This window comes from Phyllostomus discolor, chromosome 7, assembly GCF_004126475.2.
Source record: "Phyllostomus discolor isolate MPI-MPIP mPhyDis1 chromosome 7, mPhyDis1.pri.v3, whole genome shotgun sequence".
Classification (NCBI taxonomy): Eukaryota; Metazoa; Chordata; class Mammalia; order Chiroptera; family Phyllostomidae; genus Phyllostomus; species Phyllostomus discolor.
Window position 1 is genome coordinate 19,332,995 of NC_040909.2, and position 12,949 is coordinate 19,345,943.

At 46.2% G+C, this 12,949-nt stretch overlaps 1 protein-coding gene across 5 annotated transcripts in view; it reads right to left on the minus strand.

The window, feature by feature from the left end:
• The window catches only part of LRRC3B (leucine rich repeat containing 3B), an 86,263-nt gene extending 75,398 nt beyond the window's left edge, over nucleotides 1-10,865 (minus strand). For 2 of the 5 annotated variants that reach the window (XM_036030583.1, XM_028518171.2), the window contains exon 1: nucleotides 9,960-10,865. The gene's annotated coding sequence lies outside the window, so the exon portion shown is untranslated. Of the gene's footprint in view, nucleotides 1-7,717; nucleotides 9,371-9,393; nucleotides 9,930-9,959 lie in introns of those variants that run through there. The other 3 variants (XM_036030584.1, XM_028518170.2, XM_036030582.1) reach the window with 2 other exon arrangements.
• Nucleotides 10,866-12,949: the final 2,084 nt, after the last annotated feature.

Genomic DNA, 12,949 nt, shown 5'->3' on the forward strand with positions numbered 1-12,949 from the left:
TTTCTAATTGAATTAATTCTACCATTAAACAATAAAAACTTCCACATAAAAATCTGGAATTCTGACTCTTTGAAAAAAAATCCAGGGGTCTGGCCCGACCTGGTGCAGGCAACAGTAGAGCTTACAGTAACCCACATATGTTTGGAGAACCCCCTTCCTCGCTTTGCATGATCTCATGCTCAGCTACACAAAACTCAAACAGCCCGTGCTGTTCCCTCATCCATGCCTGTGCTCAAATGACTTCCTTCCTCCTGGGACGCCACTACCTGTCTTGCCATTTTGGAGGGTATATGGGATCAATCTTTCAGGATTCAGTTCAAATGCCCCCAGCTCTGTGAAGTCAACTCTGGTATCTCTGGAAAAACTAACCAAGCTTTGCTCGAGGCTCTTGAATATTTCTCTTGTGCTTGTTGTATCGAACCTCTTTTCACATCACACATGTATATTCAATGCTAGGCACATGGTAAACAATCAATAATATTGTAATCATTCCTAAAAACAAAGACTTCAATGGTATTTCTCATGTGCCAGAGACTGGACAAAGCACCTTATACAAATTAACTCATTTAAGACTCACAATTACCTATTATTATACACATTTTATTAAGGCATATGAGGAGTTAGGAAACTGAGACATATTAGAGGTTAGGGAATTTTCCCAGAGTCACTCACTTAGCTATTAAGTGGCAGAAGAGGAATTAGAACAGAGTCTAGCTATCTCTGGACAGACCGATGGATGGTTGGATGGATGGATAGTTAGGTGGATGGAGGGAGAGAAGAAGAGAAAGTGGGAGGGGGGACAGATGAACCATCAGGAACAGAGAATGGTAAACCAAGTGGGGAGAGATGTGATGGAGCACTTTCTATCACACCTACTCTTGTAGAAACTTCCAGTCTTGTGATGAGGCAGAGGCAGTGCTCTGCGTAGGTAAAGGTTAACAACAGGCTCTCAGCGGGTGGGGGCAGGGGAAGCACTGCTTTGTAGTGTCTGATTGTTTCTGTGGTGTAAATCCTCCTACCATAGCTGATTTCAAGCTACCAACATCATATTACTGAATGCAGAGACGGAGAGAACACGTGTGAACAAGTGCCGGTACTAACCAGCACTAAAGCAGCAGCATTAACACACCAGGCTGTGGAATATGCCAAAGAAAATGACAGATGCAGTGACAGGCAGGGCCTGGTGATAAAGGACCTATTAAACCACACTAGGGATGCAATCTTCCTCTATGCAACCAGGAGTAATTTAAAAGTTGTTAATAGGGAGTGACATGATTTATGGTTATAAAGAGTTGGATGCGACATGGACAAAGAGTCCAAATTTTAGAAACTCTTATCATACTTCCTACATCTTTTCTGAGTAACAGTCATTGCTGTAAGGAAATGTATCAATGGTTCCATTTCTTTCCTATTGTATCACTTTGTCTGGTATTTTTCTCTCCACTTCCCACTCCCATCCCCTTATTCTAGGCTCCCAGAAGGGCTCCAGGTGTCAAGGCCCTCAAGACTGTGGTGTCCATCCATCACTGTAGGACCTGTGGCATGTAAGGACTGGAAGGCCTAAGCCAAAATGTGGGTCTGAACCAGTTTAAACAGAGAAGCCCCCATGTGGAGTAGACATAAAACAACGGCAGACACATCTTTGACATTACAGACCATACAGCTGGCATGGGGTGTAGGGACCACTGAGATTCCCATTATCCTCTTACTTGGGAAGTGGGGTGGAGGGCAGTCAGCTTCAGCAGCACGGAGCCACCAAGCTGGCCAGAACCAAAGCTGGAATTAGAACCAGGTCGCCTGGTTCCCAGTCCAATACTCCGTGTGCCCATAAAGAGTGTTTTCTGAGATGCTGCCTTCCCCCTGCAAAGTCAAAGGCTTTCTTCAAAGATCTTTTTCATCTACTGAGCAGGTTCCACTTCACCAGTTAGAACAGACAGAAACACGGTGATATCCTGGAGCTGGGACATTCGGTCACGCTCCCCCAACACAGGACAATATGAGCCATCTGTTTAGGAAACACTGCATGACCACAGTCCCCTCCCTGTCACTTAAGGCCTTATTGTCCAGTTTGAGAATTCTCCAGATCCTGGCCTTTTCCCATGGGTTTCCATCCACCTGCCTGTACCGAGGCCATTTCCTGATAACTAGGAAGTGGGCAGGGAAAGGAAGTAAAGCTTAAAAAGCCATTGTGGCAACTCTGCTTTGAAAAAAAATTGTTAAGAGGGGAAGTTAAAACTTTTAGCTGAAATGCAATGCAGTCTGATAACTGAACCTCAGTTCAGGTGAAATTGGCCAAGGCTACAGGGCATCTGGCCAAGGGGGCATCGAAAACTGAAACGGAGGCCAATGTTCACTCAGCCCAAAGTCAGAGCCTCCTGCTCTGATGAAACCCACTTTCCATTCCTAACAAAGGCATCCCAAAGCCTGGCTGTGGCCCAGACACATCACCCACTGTCAGCTAAAGCTATTCTCCACTTCCAACGCCAGTCAGTATCCACACCCATCATTCCCATGAACAGGGCAAAGAAAGCCAATTCCTTGGGCCAGAGAACTGAAAATTGGTCTGAGCAGAAAGATCAGAGAGAGAGACAAGCTGCTCCCAGGCCTGTCTCAACTCACACCTGCTGTCTTAGGGTAACAACTACAATCCTTTTCATTCTCAAAAGTACCCCAGTTGTAGAGAGTAAATTAGATGGTCACCCTAGTCCAGGGTTCTTAGGGGGAATCACACTCCTCTGAAACATCTATCAACAGAGTTGAAATGACCCATGAACTCTGGTGGAAAACAATCACAAATTTGTTTGCTAACAGTGAGCGCCAATTTAGAATTTCAGGTTATTGTGAATGCAAGCCACACACGTCAAGTGCAGGAGCAGTACCAACCATTTTGTCAACAATGTAAATCAGATACCTTCATGTCACAACACAGTTGCTGCAGGCACCTCACAGCAGCGTCTATGCTCCTCCCTCCTTCAAAGTGATGGCAGCCATTGGCCCCCTCAGTAGATCACGCCACAATGTTTTATATAATTATATATATATATAATATATGAAGTTGAATGTGTACTACAATCATATAATGCATTTTATGCACTTAAACACATCATGCTGGGGTCCCTAAGCTTGCCAGACCACCAAAGGGTACCTAGGCGTTGTTAGCGGGATTAAGAGTCACTGATCGGGAGATTAAGAAGCCAGGGTACCAAGGGACGGGGGAATGTGAGGAGGAGCCCATGTCCTCTAGCTCAGGTGCTGGCCTGCCTGTGAGTTCTTCAGACCATGAGGAATTATTTAGATATGATATTTTGCCTTACATGCTTCTTTTTTTTTGTCACTCCTATTAGCTTTCTTTATCTTCTCTTATTTTTATGTCTTTCTTTTTCTTATCCTTCTATTTCAGCATGCTCTCAAATACCTCTTCATCTTCCTGAGTTGTTTCCCCTGATGGCCTATGTCCCTTACCTCCTCTCCCAAGCCCCACCCCCAGCTGCTTCTCTGTTGCCTCTCTGGGCCCCTATGATCTGGTTGGCTACCAGCCACCCCTTTTCCATGAGTTTTGTAGCAAATACTTAGGACCCCAAGAGTCTATACTATACTATCCCTTCCATTAGGGTAGGGTATTAATTTTGTTTCTAGAAAGTGTTCTTGAGAAGGAACCTAAAAGCAGACGGATCACCCAAATAAACAACTATGAAACACCTCATGGCAGAAGGTCATGTCACTTTGCAGATTCCAGCGTGAATATAATTTGTAGAAAGGGTGGAGAATATTTCTTCTTGATAACCCCCAGTGACCAGACATGCAGGAAAGGTCAGCAGAACGGGCCAGGATACTGCTCAGTCACCGCCTCCAGGGGGAGCCCACTGTAGCGGGCCTGTACAAGGAATCCTTGTGTTAAGCAGAGCTGAGGTTGGAAGACTAGAGAAAATGCCAGTGTGACTTCATGACCTTTGCGAGTTAGCCTTGGACAAATATACGAGCACCCTCACTGGGGGAAATATTTGTCCTGAAACAGTCATCTCTCCCAGCCTGAAGGTACTGAATACTTACATGCAGACTGAAAATTCTATCAATGACCTGGAAAGAAAAGAAAGAAAGAAAAAGAAAGGAAGGAAGAAAGGAATCTGCACTTGAAAACAGTTTTGTCAAGTGTTACTTCATGTGTGAGAATGACTCACAGTATTTTTTTATATTTGTTACCATTTTATTTGTAATAAAAGGCACAAAGCCTTTTTATAAAAACTGAAGTGTAGTGACTGTGCATTGGACTAGTGTTAACATAAAAAGCAGCTCAGAGAGCTTAGGATAAAATGAAACCATAAATTTCATACACTTTGCTGATGTGTTCATTTATCCTCTTAAAGATTATCATTGTGGTTCTTTTTAATATTTACTCAATTATTTTTATTAAATGAATTATAAGGCTCTTACTGTCAAAGTATTCCCTTTTGGAAAATAGTATGTTCTGTGTCTTTAAGCTCTTGAGAAGATTTCAGACTGCATTCTCATATAAAAAGGGCATTACATGTCTCATGTTGTGATATTTTAATTCACTAAGTTTTTATAAAGCACATACAAGTATAACTAGTGTATACATCCATCATAAAAGCTTCCATCCTGGTTGCCAACCACTGGTAGAATAACGCTCATCGAAGTGGCAAACTGTGGATAAACTGCTAAAGTTCATAATCATATGTTATTGAAATCTAAAAGCAGATTAAGATATTATATATTTATTTAAAATAAAATCCATGAGGGTAAATCTTCTCCGGTTTTACTTAGTCCTCTTTTTTATTCATTTATTTCCCTTTGATAACTTCTTCAAACTCTGCAGAAACTTATGATTTGTTGTTATTAAAACTAGATTGAATCCAGATGCTCTGGTGCTTGATTTTGTTCATTTTTACCTACTAACCAAAACTGAGAATTTTAATTCATACTATGTATTGCATAAACATATTTATTCATTGCGTTCTAAATAAAAACAGTATTTTTATAATCTTTTCCCCAAGGCATGTTGCTTGATAGTAACTGTTATTTCAACTGTGAATATGTGTATGTGTATATATACATGTGATAAATGTGTGTATATGTGTGTGTGTGTGTGTGTGTGTATTTATTTATTTATTTAAGGTAAATGTGCACCCAAAGATTTGCCCAGCAGTGTTGTGTGTGCCCTTTAACACTATACGACACAGGAGTAAAATCAGGAGAGGGGATGTGGGCCCCATAAATTGGATGACAGCTAATTCCACTATTACCTCTGGAAAAGCCAGGAATTGGGAATCAAGATGCACGCCAAGGTGCAAAAAATTATCTTGCTGTAGAGTTCCTAAAAAGATAGACCATTTCATTTAGATGTTGTCACACCTGATTTCAATGTTATATCTTTTTTCCCTCTAACACAGCTGTAATCCAACTAAAGAGTATCCCCACCCTCAGAGGGTTACCCTTCTGGGATGATATGATGTTCAGTGGTTCTTCCTGAGGAGTGGGACAGCTGTGCATATTTTCCCCTGCTTGTGTAAAAACAATGTCCATTTCTAATGAATTCTCTAGAATGGGAATGCCTTCCTTGAGATAACTGAGGATGCTGGGATTCAGATCAGCCAACCCAACAGCCAAGGCAGACTGAGGCGGTGGAAAGGAAGGAAGGGGTGGAGGGCGGCTCTTCGTGCAGGCTCTCCAGGGCCATTTCTGTCACACCAAAGTCCTTGATCAGCCAAGCCCCGCCTCCTTGATCCCATTCCCCCTGGCCAGTGCTATTCCCTCACCCTCACCTTTTCCTCCCCCAACCCTACCTACAGCTGGAGGCCCTTGGTCCTCACTTGTCACAGCATCAGGAGTGAAAAGCCTGTTCCAGGTGACATCAGTGGACCAAGTTTCTACTCTCTGCCTATACTTCTTATCCCCCAATGGGATTCTGATAAACAGCTTTTTCCCATAACACCTCCTGGCCCAACCTCTGTTTCCTTCAGCCGACTGTTGGTTTGTCTCTGGGGGGAGGACATCTCGGTAATGCGGCTACAGGGAAAAGGCATGGGGTGTTCTCAGAAACCAGATTTCTGCCCTGTAAGAATGCCTAGGGGTCCACGGGAACCCTAAGCTCCTGGAGAAACTCCGCTTTGTGAAGGTGCTCGACAGGTGAGGAAGTGGCCACGCACTACTTTTCCCCCTTTCTGAGCCCCAAGTATGTTTTGCCTCATAGTTACAAAAGCCTAAAGTTTAACCCCGGGGTCAGAAATCCAGAAGAAACAATAACGAATCATTTCATTGGATTCAAAAGGATTTTTCTCTTTGAAGTACTACGTTTTCTCTTATTTTCAACAATAATTGGGAGTCAGGCAAGACAGACCTACTCAACTTGAGAGAAGAACTTGGCTAAAATGGTTGAGAATCTATTTAATTTAACTTAGAATCATCTAAAAAGGTTGCATCGTTGGTTGATTTTTGTTGACTTGAAATATAAATATTCTACTGCAATCTTCTGCAAAACAGGCAGTTTGTGGTGGTTTATCCATTATGTGGTGGTGACTTTTTCCGGTTTACGCTAATTGAGGCATTTATGAAAAATTAGCAAAATGATCTACTTTCAACAAAAAGTTTTTCACCAGTTAATTAATTTTCTCTAATTGATTTTAAGATGCTGGGAAACAGCGGCAGTGAACATAATGTATTTATGCACGAACACAGTTTATTTTCACCAGGGTCAGAAGACAGAGGTTCCAACAGCAGTTACTCTACAAACACACCAAGTGGCCCTGCCGGTCAGTGAATCTCCTCCCTACCCCTGGAGGGACAGGGGTGATAGCTGACGTCCCTGTAGCTCTAATATTCTGTGATTCCGTCACTTGAAAGGGACCCATTTGCCGAATACAGTGTCTGCAGTTTGTGACCTCAGAGCAAATCTCTGTTCACATTTGGATCCCTCCTTCCATTTCTGCTCACATTTCAAAAGGGAATGTCTACCAAAAGGTTTGGAAAAGAAGTCCAATGTCAGCAGCCAGTTCCTTAAGTCTGCTTCTAGTACCAGGATCCCATCCTACCAAGATGCACCCCAACAGACTCTCAGGGGAGTGAGATGTTCCCAGGGCCATAGCTACAGGGGCGCCTAGGCAAGGGCTGACCCTTACAGTATTGCCCCTGGGATTTGGAGTAACAGGCTGGAGGCCTCACCCACTTCCTTGTGGACGCGGGTCTTGAGGACCAACTAGGCAGGGAGTGTGGGACACACCCAGTGTTCTCTGCTCACCAGAGAAACCTGCCCCACCACCTACTGGCTGGATGACTATGAGCAAATCATTTCTCCATGACTTAGTTTCCTCACTAATAAAATGGGAAAAAATAACTTCAATTATTTTCCTCGGGTTGTGAGGATTCAAACTAAAACAGCGCACGTACAACATCCAGAATAATACCCGGCATAGGGTAAGGGGCTCAATAAATGCTAGCGCTGATTATTGTTATTACTACCTGTCTCCCCAGAATAGTTCAGCAATCTGAAAAACAAAACAAACACCTCGGTGTGGACTTGAAGTCTTCTCCCTTCAAGCGTTCTCAAAGGACAGGTTCCAACCTGTTTCTACGTGCAATGGGAAGTGACCTGCGCACAAATCCAGGTGATAAGCATGGGGAGGGGGCGGGGAGAAGAAGGAGCGGACCCTGGTACATGGGAAGCTAAATCTTGCGAGTGAGGGATTTAATTCTGGGCTCCTACCTCAGGTATCCAGGTAATTCAGAAGAAGCCAACGCTCTCTCCCCGGTGCCTGGCCTGTGAGGGTGTGGCCTTGGTGCTCAAGCGCAGCGCCCCCGAGCAGGAGCGGAGGGAATCCCCGTTCCCGCTCCTTGGGGCTCTGAAGCTTGCCGCTGGGCGACAGGGAACTCGCGGCTCCCGGGGTGTCCCGGGATGGGAGGGCCGACCTCGGGACTCCTCCCCGGAGCCCTTGCCAGTCGACGTCTCTTCCGGAAGGGTCTGGCCAAGGAGTGGGGCCCAAAAAGGGGACTGCGTTGAGCTGTGTTTTCTCCTAGTTGGTGCGGGAGAGCAGGAGACGTCTACAGGGCAAGTGCAGAGCCAGTGGCACCCCCAAAAGCCTGCACGTGGGAGGTTTGAACAGGGAGGACCAGAGGGTTTTACACGTCTCCAGATCCATGCAACCTCCAAATTCTTCTCTCATAGGTACAGTAGGGAACGAGAACCGAACTCTAAGCCAAAGGCGCTGGTAGGAGATGGGCGTGAACCAACTCAAAGAGAGAAGGGTTAAATGGGGTGCATCCAGGCCTTTAGCAGCTCAGTGTGTGCCCCACCAGGATAAATGGGGCCCCGGGGGCTGCCCCCCTTTTTTGCAACAGCAGTCTAAGCCCCCTCCCGCAAATGCTCTTCCATCCCAGACTGCTGGGGTGCAAAAGAGAAAAGAGCCTTCCCTTCCTGCATTGGCCAAGGGATCTGGAACAACCAGAAAGATCTACCTTGGGGCAGCAAACTAGACAGCCCACCTCCGCACGGAGCCCCTGATCTGCTGGGTCTTCCCTCATCCAATGTCCATACCCCATCACCCTGCACTCCCTGCAGCTCTGCGCTCCTGAGCCTCCCCAGGCTCAGCACCGGGCTCCCCCACTCCCTTGCTCCGCCAGGTGCGATTTGCGGAGGGAGGTGGGGGAGGTGGCTCCCAGTGCAGCCTTCACCCCTGCGCTCTGCTCCAACCGGTTCGGACCCCGGTCTACAGTCTCAGAGCTGGGGAGTCTCCCCCTACACCGCACACAGTCCTCCCCGGGTGCCAGGAATCCCCTTCCCACAATGCGGCTATGGAAACGTCCTTAACTCCAGAGCACCCTGTAGGGAAGGTGGGCGTGGGTCTACAAACCTGGCCGAGGAGGTGGAAGGGTGCAGAAGCTGGTGCCAGAGAAAGAAGGGGGACTTAAGTCCTCTTAGAGCCAGGAAAAGCATCCCTGGTCCATGATCTAAACCACTCAGTCACCGCCCAAGACACCAACGCATTCAGAATCTCGCCGGGAGGTATGTTTCTCCAGGAGAGGGAGATCGCCCCATCCCAGTCACCCAGAAGCCTCCCTTCCCAAGGTCCCCGGGGCCCCAGCATTCCAAGGCTCCATTTCTCCTCTCTGCGCCTCCCCCATCTGTATTTACACACCCGGCCAGCAACCTTCGGACTCAAATCCCTTTTCCTTCCCATCAGAAGCCTGCTCGGGACTGGCCCCTCGCCCGAATTAGCAGAGCCTTTTGGTTTCCCCCTCAATCAGATCTATCCTCGACACTCAGCTTCCTCCCCTACCCCCAAGCAAGCTTTTCCCTCCCAAAACCACTTACTTCACCCACCCGGATCTGCACTTGGCGTTCCCAAGGCGCAAAGCCGCAAGCCCCTCCAAGGGTTTCGTTACCTAGTTGGAGGTGGCAAACGCAAGGATGGACCGACTCCCGCTGCGCTGGACAGAACCCCAGGGGTGGCCGCAGCCTTTTCCCACTCCCCACCTCTCCTTTTCCACCATCTCGTCTCCTAAACTGCCCCTACAGGCAGGATGAGTACTGCTGGGTCCCAAACCCTCGCCTCTCTAGCGGGAGCTGCAGGGAGTGAAAAGTCGACTGACAAGAATACAGAGAGAAATGGGCAGATGTATTCGGCAAGGGAGGGGGATTGGGGAAGGGCACACGCGAAAACTAGGGGTGCAACTTGCACGGCACAGGGTGAGTACTGCGCGGAGAAGGGGATGAACAAAAGTTTGCAGACTATTGCGTGGCAGCTGGCTGCACGCGAGGAAATAGGGTCGACTCTCCCTGGCCAGGGGTGGTCTCTCCAAGGGTCTGCGCTAAGGGGAACAGGGGGTTGGACGTGGCTCAGAAGTGGTGTGATAGTTCTCCTCTACTTGTTAGTGGAGGAATGGCCTAGGCACCTGGGCAGAGGGATGATACCGCGCTTTGCGAAAAGCAACAGGCGGCCGCACCTTACCTTGCGCCAGTCCGGGACTGGGGTAGTTGCTCCATCCTGGTGGCGCAGGGAGAAGGCGTTAGGTATGCATGCCGGGGGGTGTGCGCGTTGCCAGAGCTGCAGCGCCGCTATCCACACGCGGCTGCTAGCCGGGCTGCCTACTCCAGACTGGTCGGGTTGGGCTGGCTGGCTCCCCCGCTGCGCCCACGGCGTTAGTGCGTCGCGGCTGGAGCGCGGGATGCGGGCGGGCGGTGAGTGGCTCGGCTGGTGTCCTCCGGAGCCTTCACACCACTGGAGTACGGCCCCGAGAGGCGGTGCAAGGCACGGCTCGGCTCCAGCTGCTGCAGCGGCCGCAGCAACCCCTGCGCCGGGCCGGGAGCCTCGCAGGAGGAGGAGACAAAGACGTGAGGGAGGCGAAGCGCCTCTCACCCAAATGCAATGGGGCTCAGTCACTAAAGGGGAATCGCTTCCAAACCTGGACTGAGGAGGAGGAAGGAGGGGCGAGAAGGCTGGGGACTGGAAAAAGCAGCAGGGAATAATGAACGTGGTAGAGCCTTGGCCAACGCCTCGCTGGTGCTGCCCTCTCACCTCCCCGGTGCGGGTCGAAATAGAGAGGGAGGGAGGGGGCTGAGCTTTTGCCGCCGGAGATGTGGAGCTTGGGTGGGAGTGTTTAGCACCCCCTGCAGCCCTCGCTTGCCTAACTCACACCCTCTTGCCTCGCTTCACTCTCAGGATGCTATGGCCCCATTGTTTCTCCTGTTTTCCTAACTACTGAGATCAGAGCTAAATTAAGCTGGCAGAGAAGCATAGCATAGTGATAGGTTGGTTGATTGTCCTCTAACGGAGAAAAAGGAGAATGCTTAAAATCCATTTGACAAATGGTTGCCTACTAGGTGCCAAGTACTCCGCTAGGCTATTTGGAGGGAAGCTGAATAAGGCCAGATAGCCCCTCTGAAGGTTCCGTGGTCAGATCTCAGAAGGATCCCCTGCAGTTCCTGAAGGCCAGAGTTTTGGGGTTGAGTCATGACGCCTGTTCCATAACCCCAACCCAATTTCCCTTGCTTTCCAGGGATAACTGGAAGTGTGGAGCTGAAATGGAGTCCATAGGCCCTTTGTAAGAAAGTGTGTGTTTTCAGATTAAAGCCGATTACTAGTTTTAGTAATGTTCTCATTTCATGATTTAATTTATTTATCAGATCTGCACCAAAAACAAAAAACAAAACCAATTTGGGCCAAAGGAACTGTCCTTCCCAGCCATTACAAATACCTCCTTTTTTTACAGCCTCTTCCAACTGCACACCTCACCCCAACCCCACGAACTACTCTTTCCTTTGTCTTCACTGTATTTGCCAACCACTTGCAGAATTTACATATCTATAGATTTTTAAAGTAGACTTTTATTGCGTCACTCACCTGTGAGTATTTATTACCTTTTTCTTTTTTTGGTTTCCATTGCTGCATTCAGCATTGTTTTGTATGTAATGGGCATTCAAGGAAAGCTTAACCAGTTGAAGGTCGTTTCCTCCTTTAAACAGAGTTGAACCTCAGCGTCTCTAAAATTAAAGGGACTTGGTGAAGGCTTTTCTGAGAGCCGGGGGTGGGGAGAGGACACATAGAAGTATACTCACAGTCCCTTTGGCCTAGAAATGTGAAACGATCTCATTTATTTCTGTTTCTAAGCAATCTTCTTCCCCCACTGACCATCCACCTCTGTGTGCTGAATTCCCAAAGGCAAAGGAACCAAGCAGTTGCTCACCTGCCTAGAACCAGGGACATGGATTCAGCTGCCAACACCCGGAGCAAACCCATTCGACATGGAGACTGACCGAAAAAACTTTATCATTTTGTGACCTGTGTTAAGTATGTTAAAAGCGGACCAAAGTTTCCTCATTTCCAGTGATACTCTCTTATTCTGGATGAATTTTACGATAGCTTGGGAAGTGTTTTATTGCTGAGAGGTTTAAAAAATGTGCTTTGTAGTATGAATTTTTAAAATTTCCCTGTTCCCAGAACTTCCTATTAATTATATAGGATGGATAACCTAGATCAGAGATGTACTATGAAAAGGTCTATAATGTGTAGGAGATTAGAAAAAATAACTTTAAGATATCATCTATTTCCATGATTAGGAAGGTCATGGTTTAAAGTTCTGTTTATTTTGTTTTGATTTGTTTTTTTAAATGAGGTTTTAGTATCCAAACACAGGTACATGTGGATGGCAGTTAGGTAATTTGGTATAATTTCTCTGAAGGGGAATTTGGCATAACTATTGAAAACATAAAATTTTTGCATGCCATTGTCCCAACAACTCAACTTCTAGAAGTTCATCCTCAGGAAATAATCAAGGATGTACAAACAAGATTGATCTGCGAGGATATTTATCGCAGGGCTGTTTAGACTGGTAGAAAATTGAAAACAAATAAAACCAAACTCAAATGACTAACAAGAGAAGAATGGTGAACTATTTTGAAACCATGTAAATACTAGTCAGACATTAGACTGTTGTTGTAAATGAACAGGAGAATATTATCATGAATGGTGGTTATAATATAATTTTAGTTTAAAAATTCAGGTGCACAAGATGAGAAGTAGAGTAGTAAGAATTTGTTGGCAGGTCTAGGTTTGGAGTCAGACATTTCTACTTGCTAGCTGTGATCTTGACCTCCAAGACCTCAGAGCATAATTGTGTTAATGTTATTTATCTAATAGTGTTGCTGCGCTTTGAATGAAATAGTATTTATGAAGCACTAAGTACAGTACCTAGTATATAATAAAATATCAACATGTTTTGGGGTTTTGGCAATCATTAAATGTATAAAGGTAAGTTCATAATATAGTACATTTTTGGTTACATATGTGTGTATTTAGACTCATGTACAGAAAAATATATAGTATTAATAGTGTTTATGGCTGTTAGTACTGGGATTATGACTTTCTTTTTAAAAATATGTGTAGTAATCAATAACAGTGGAATTTGTTTTTAATTTAGTTTACTTTTTATTTAAGAATAC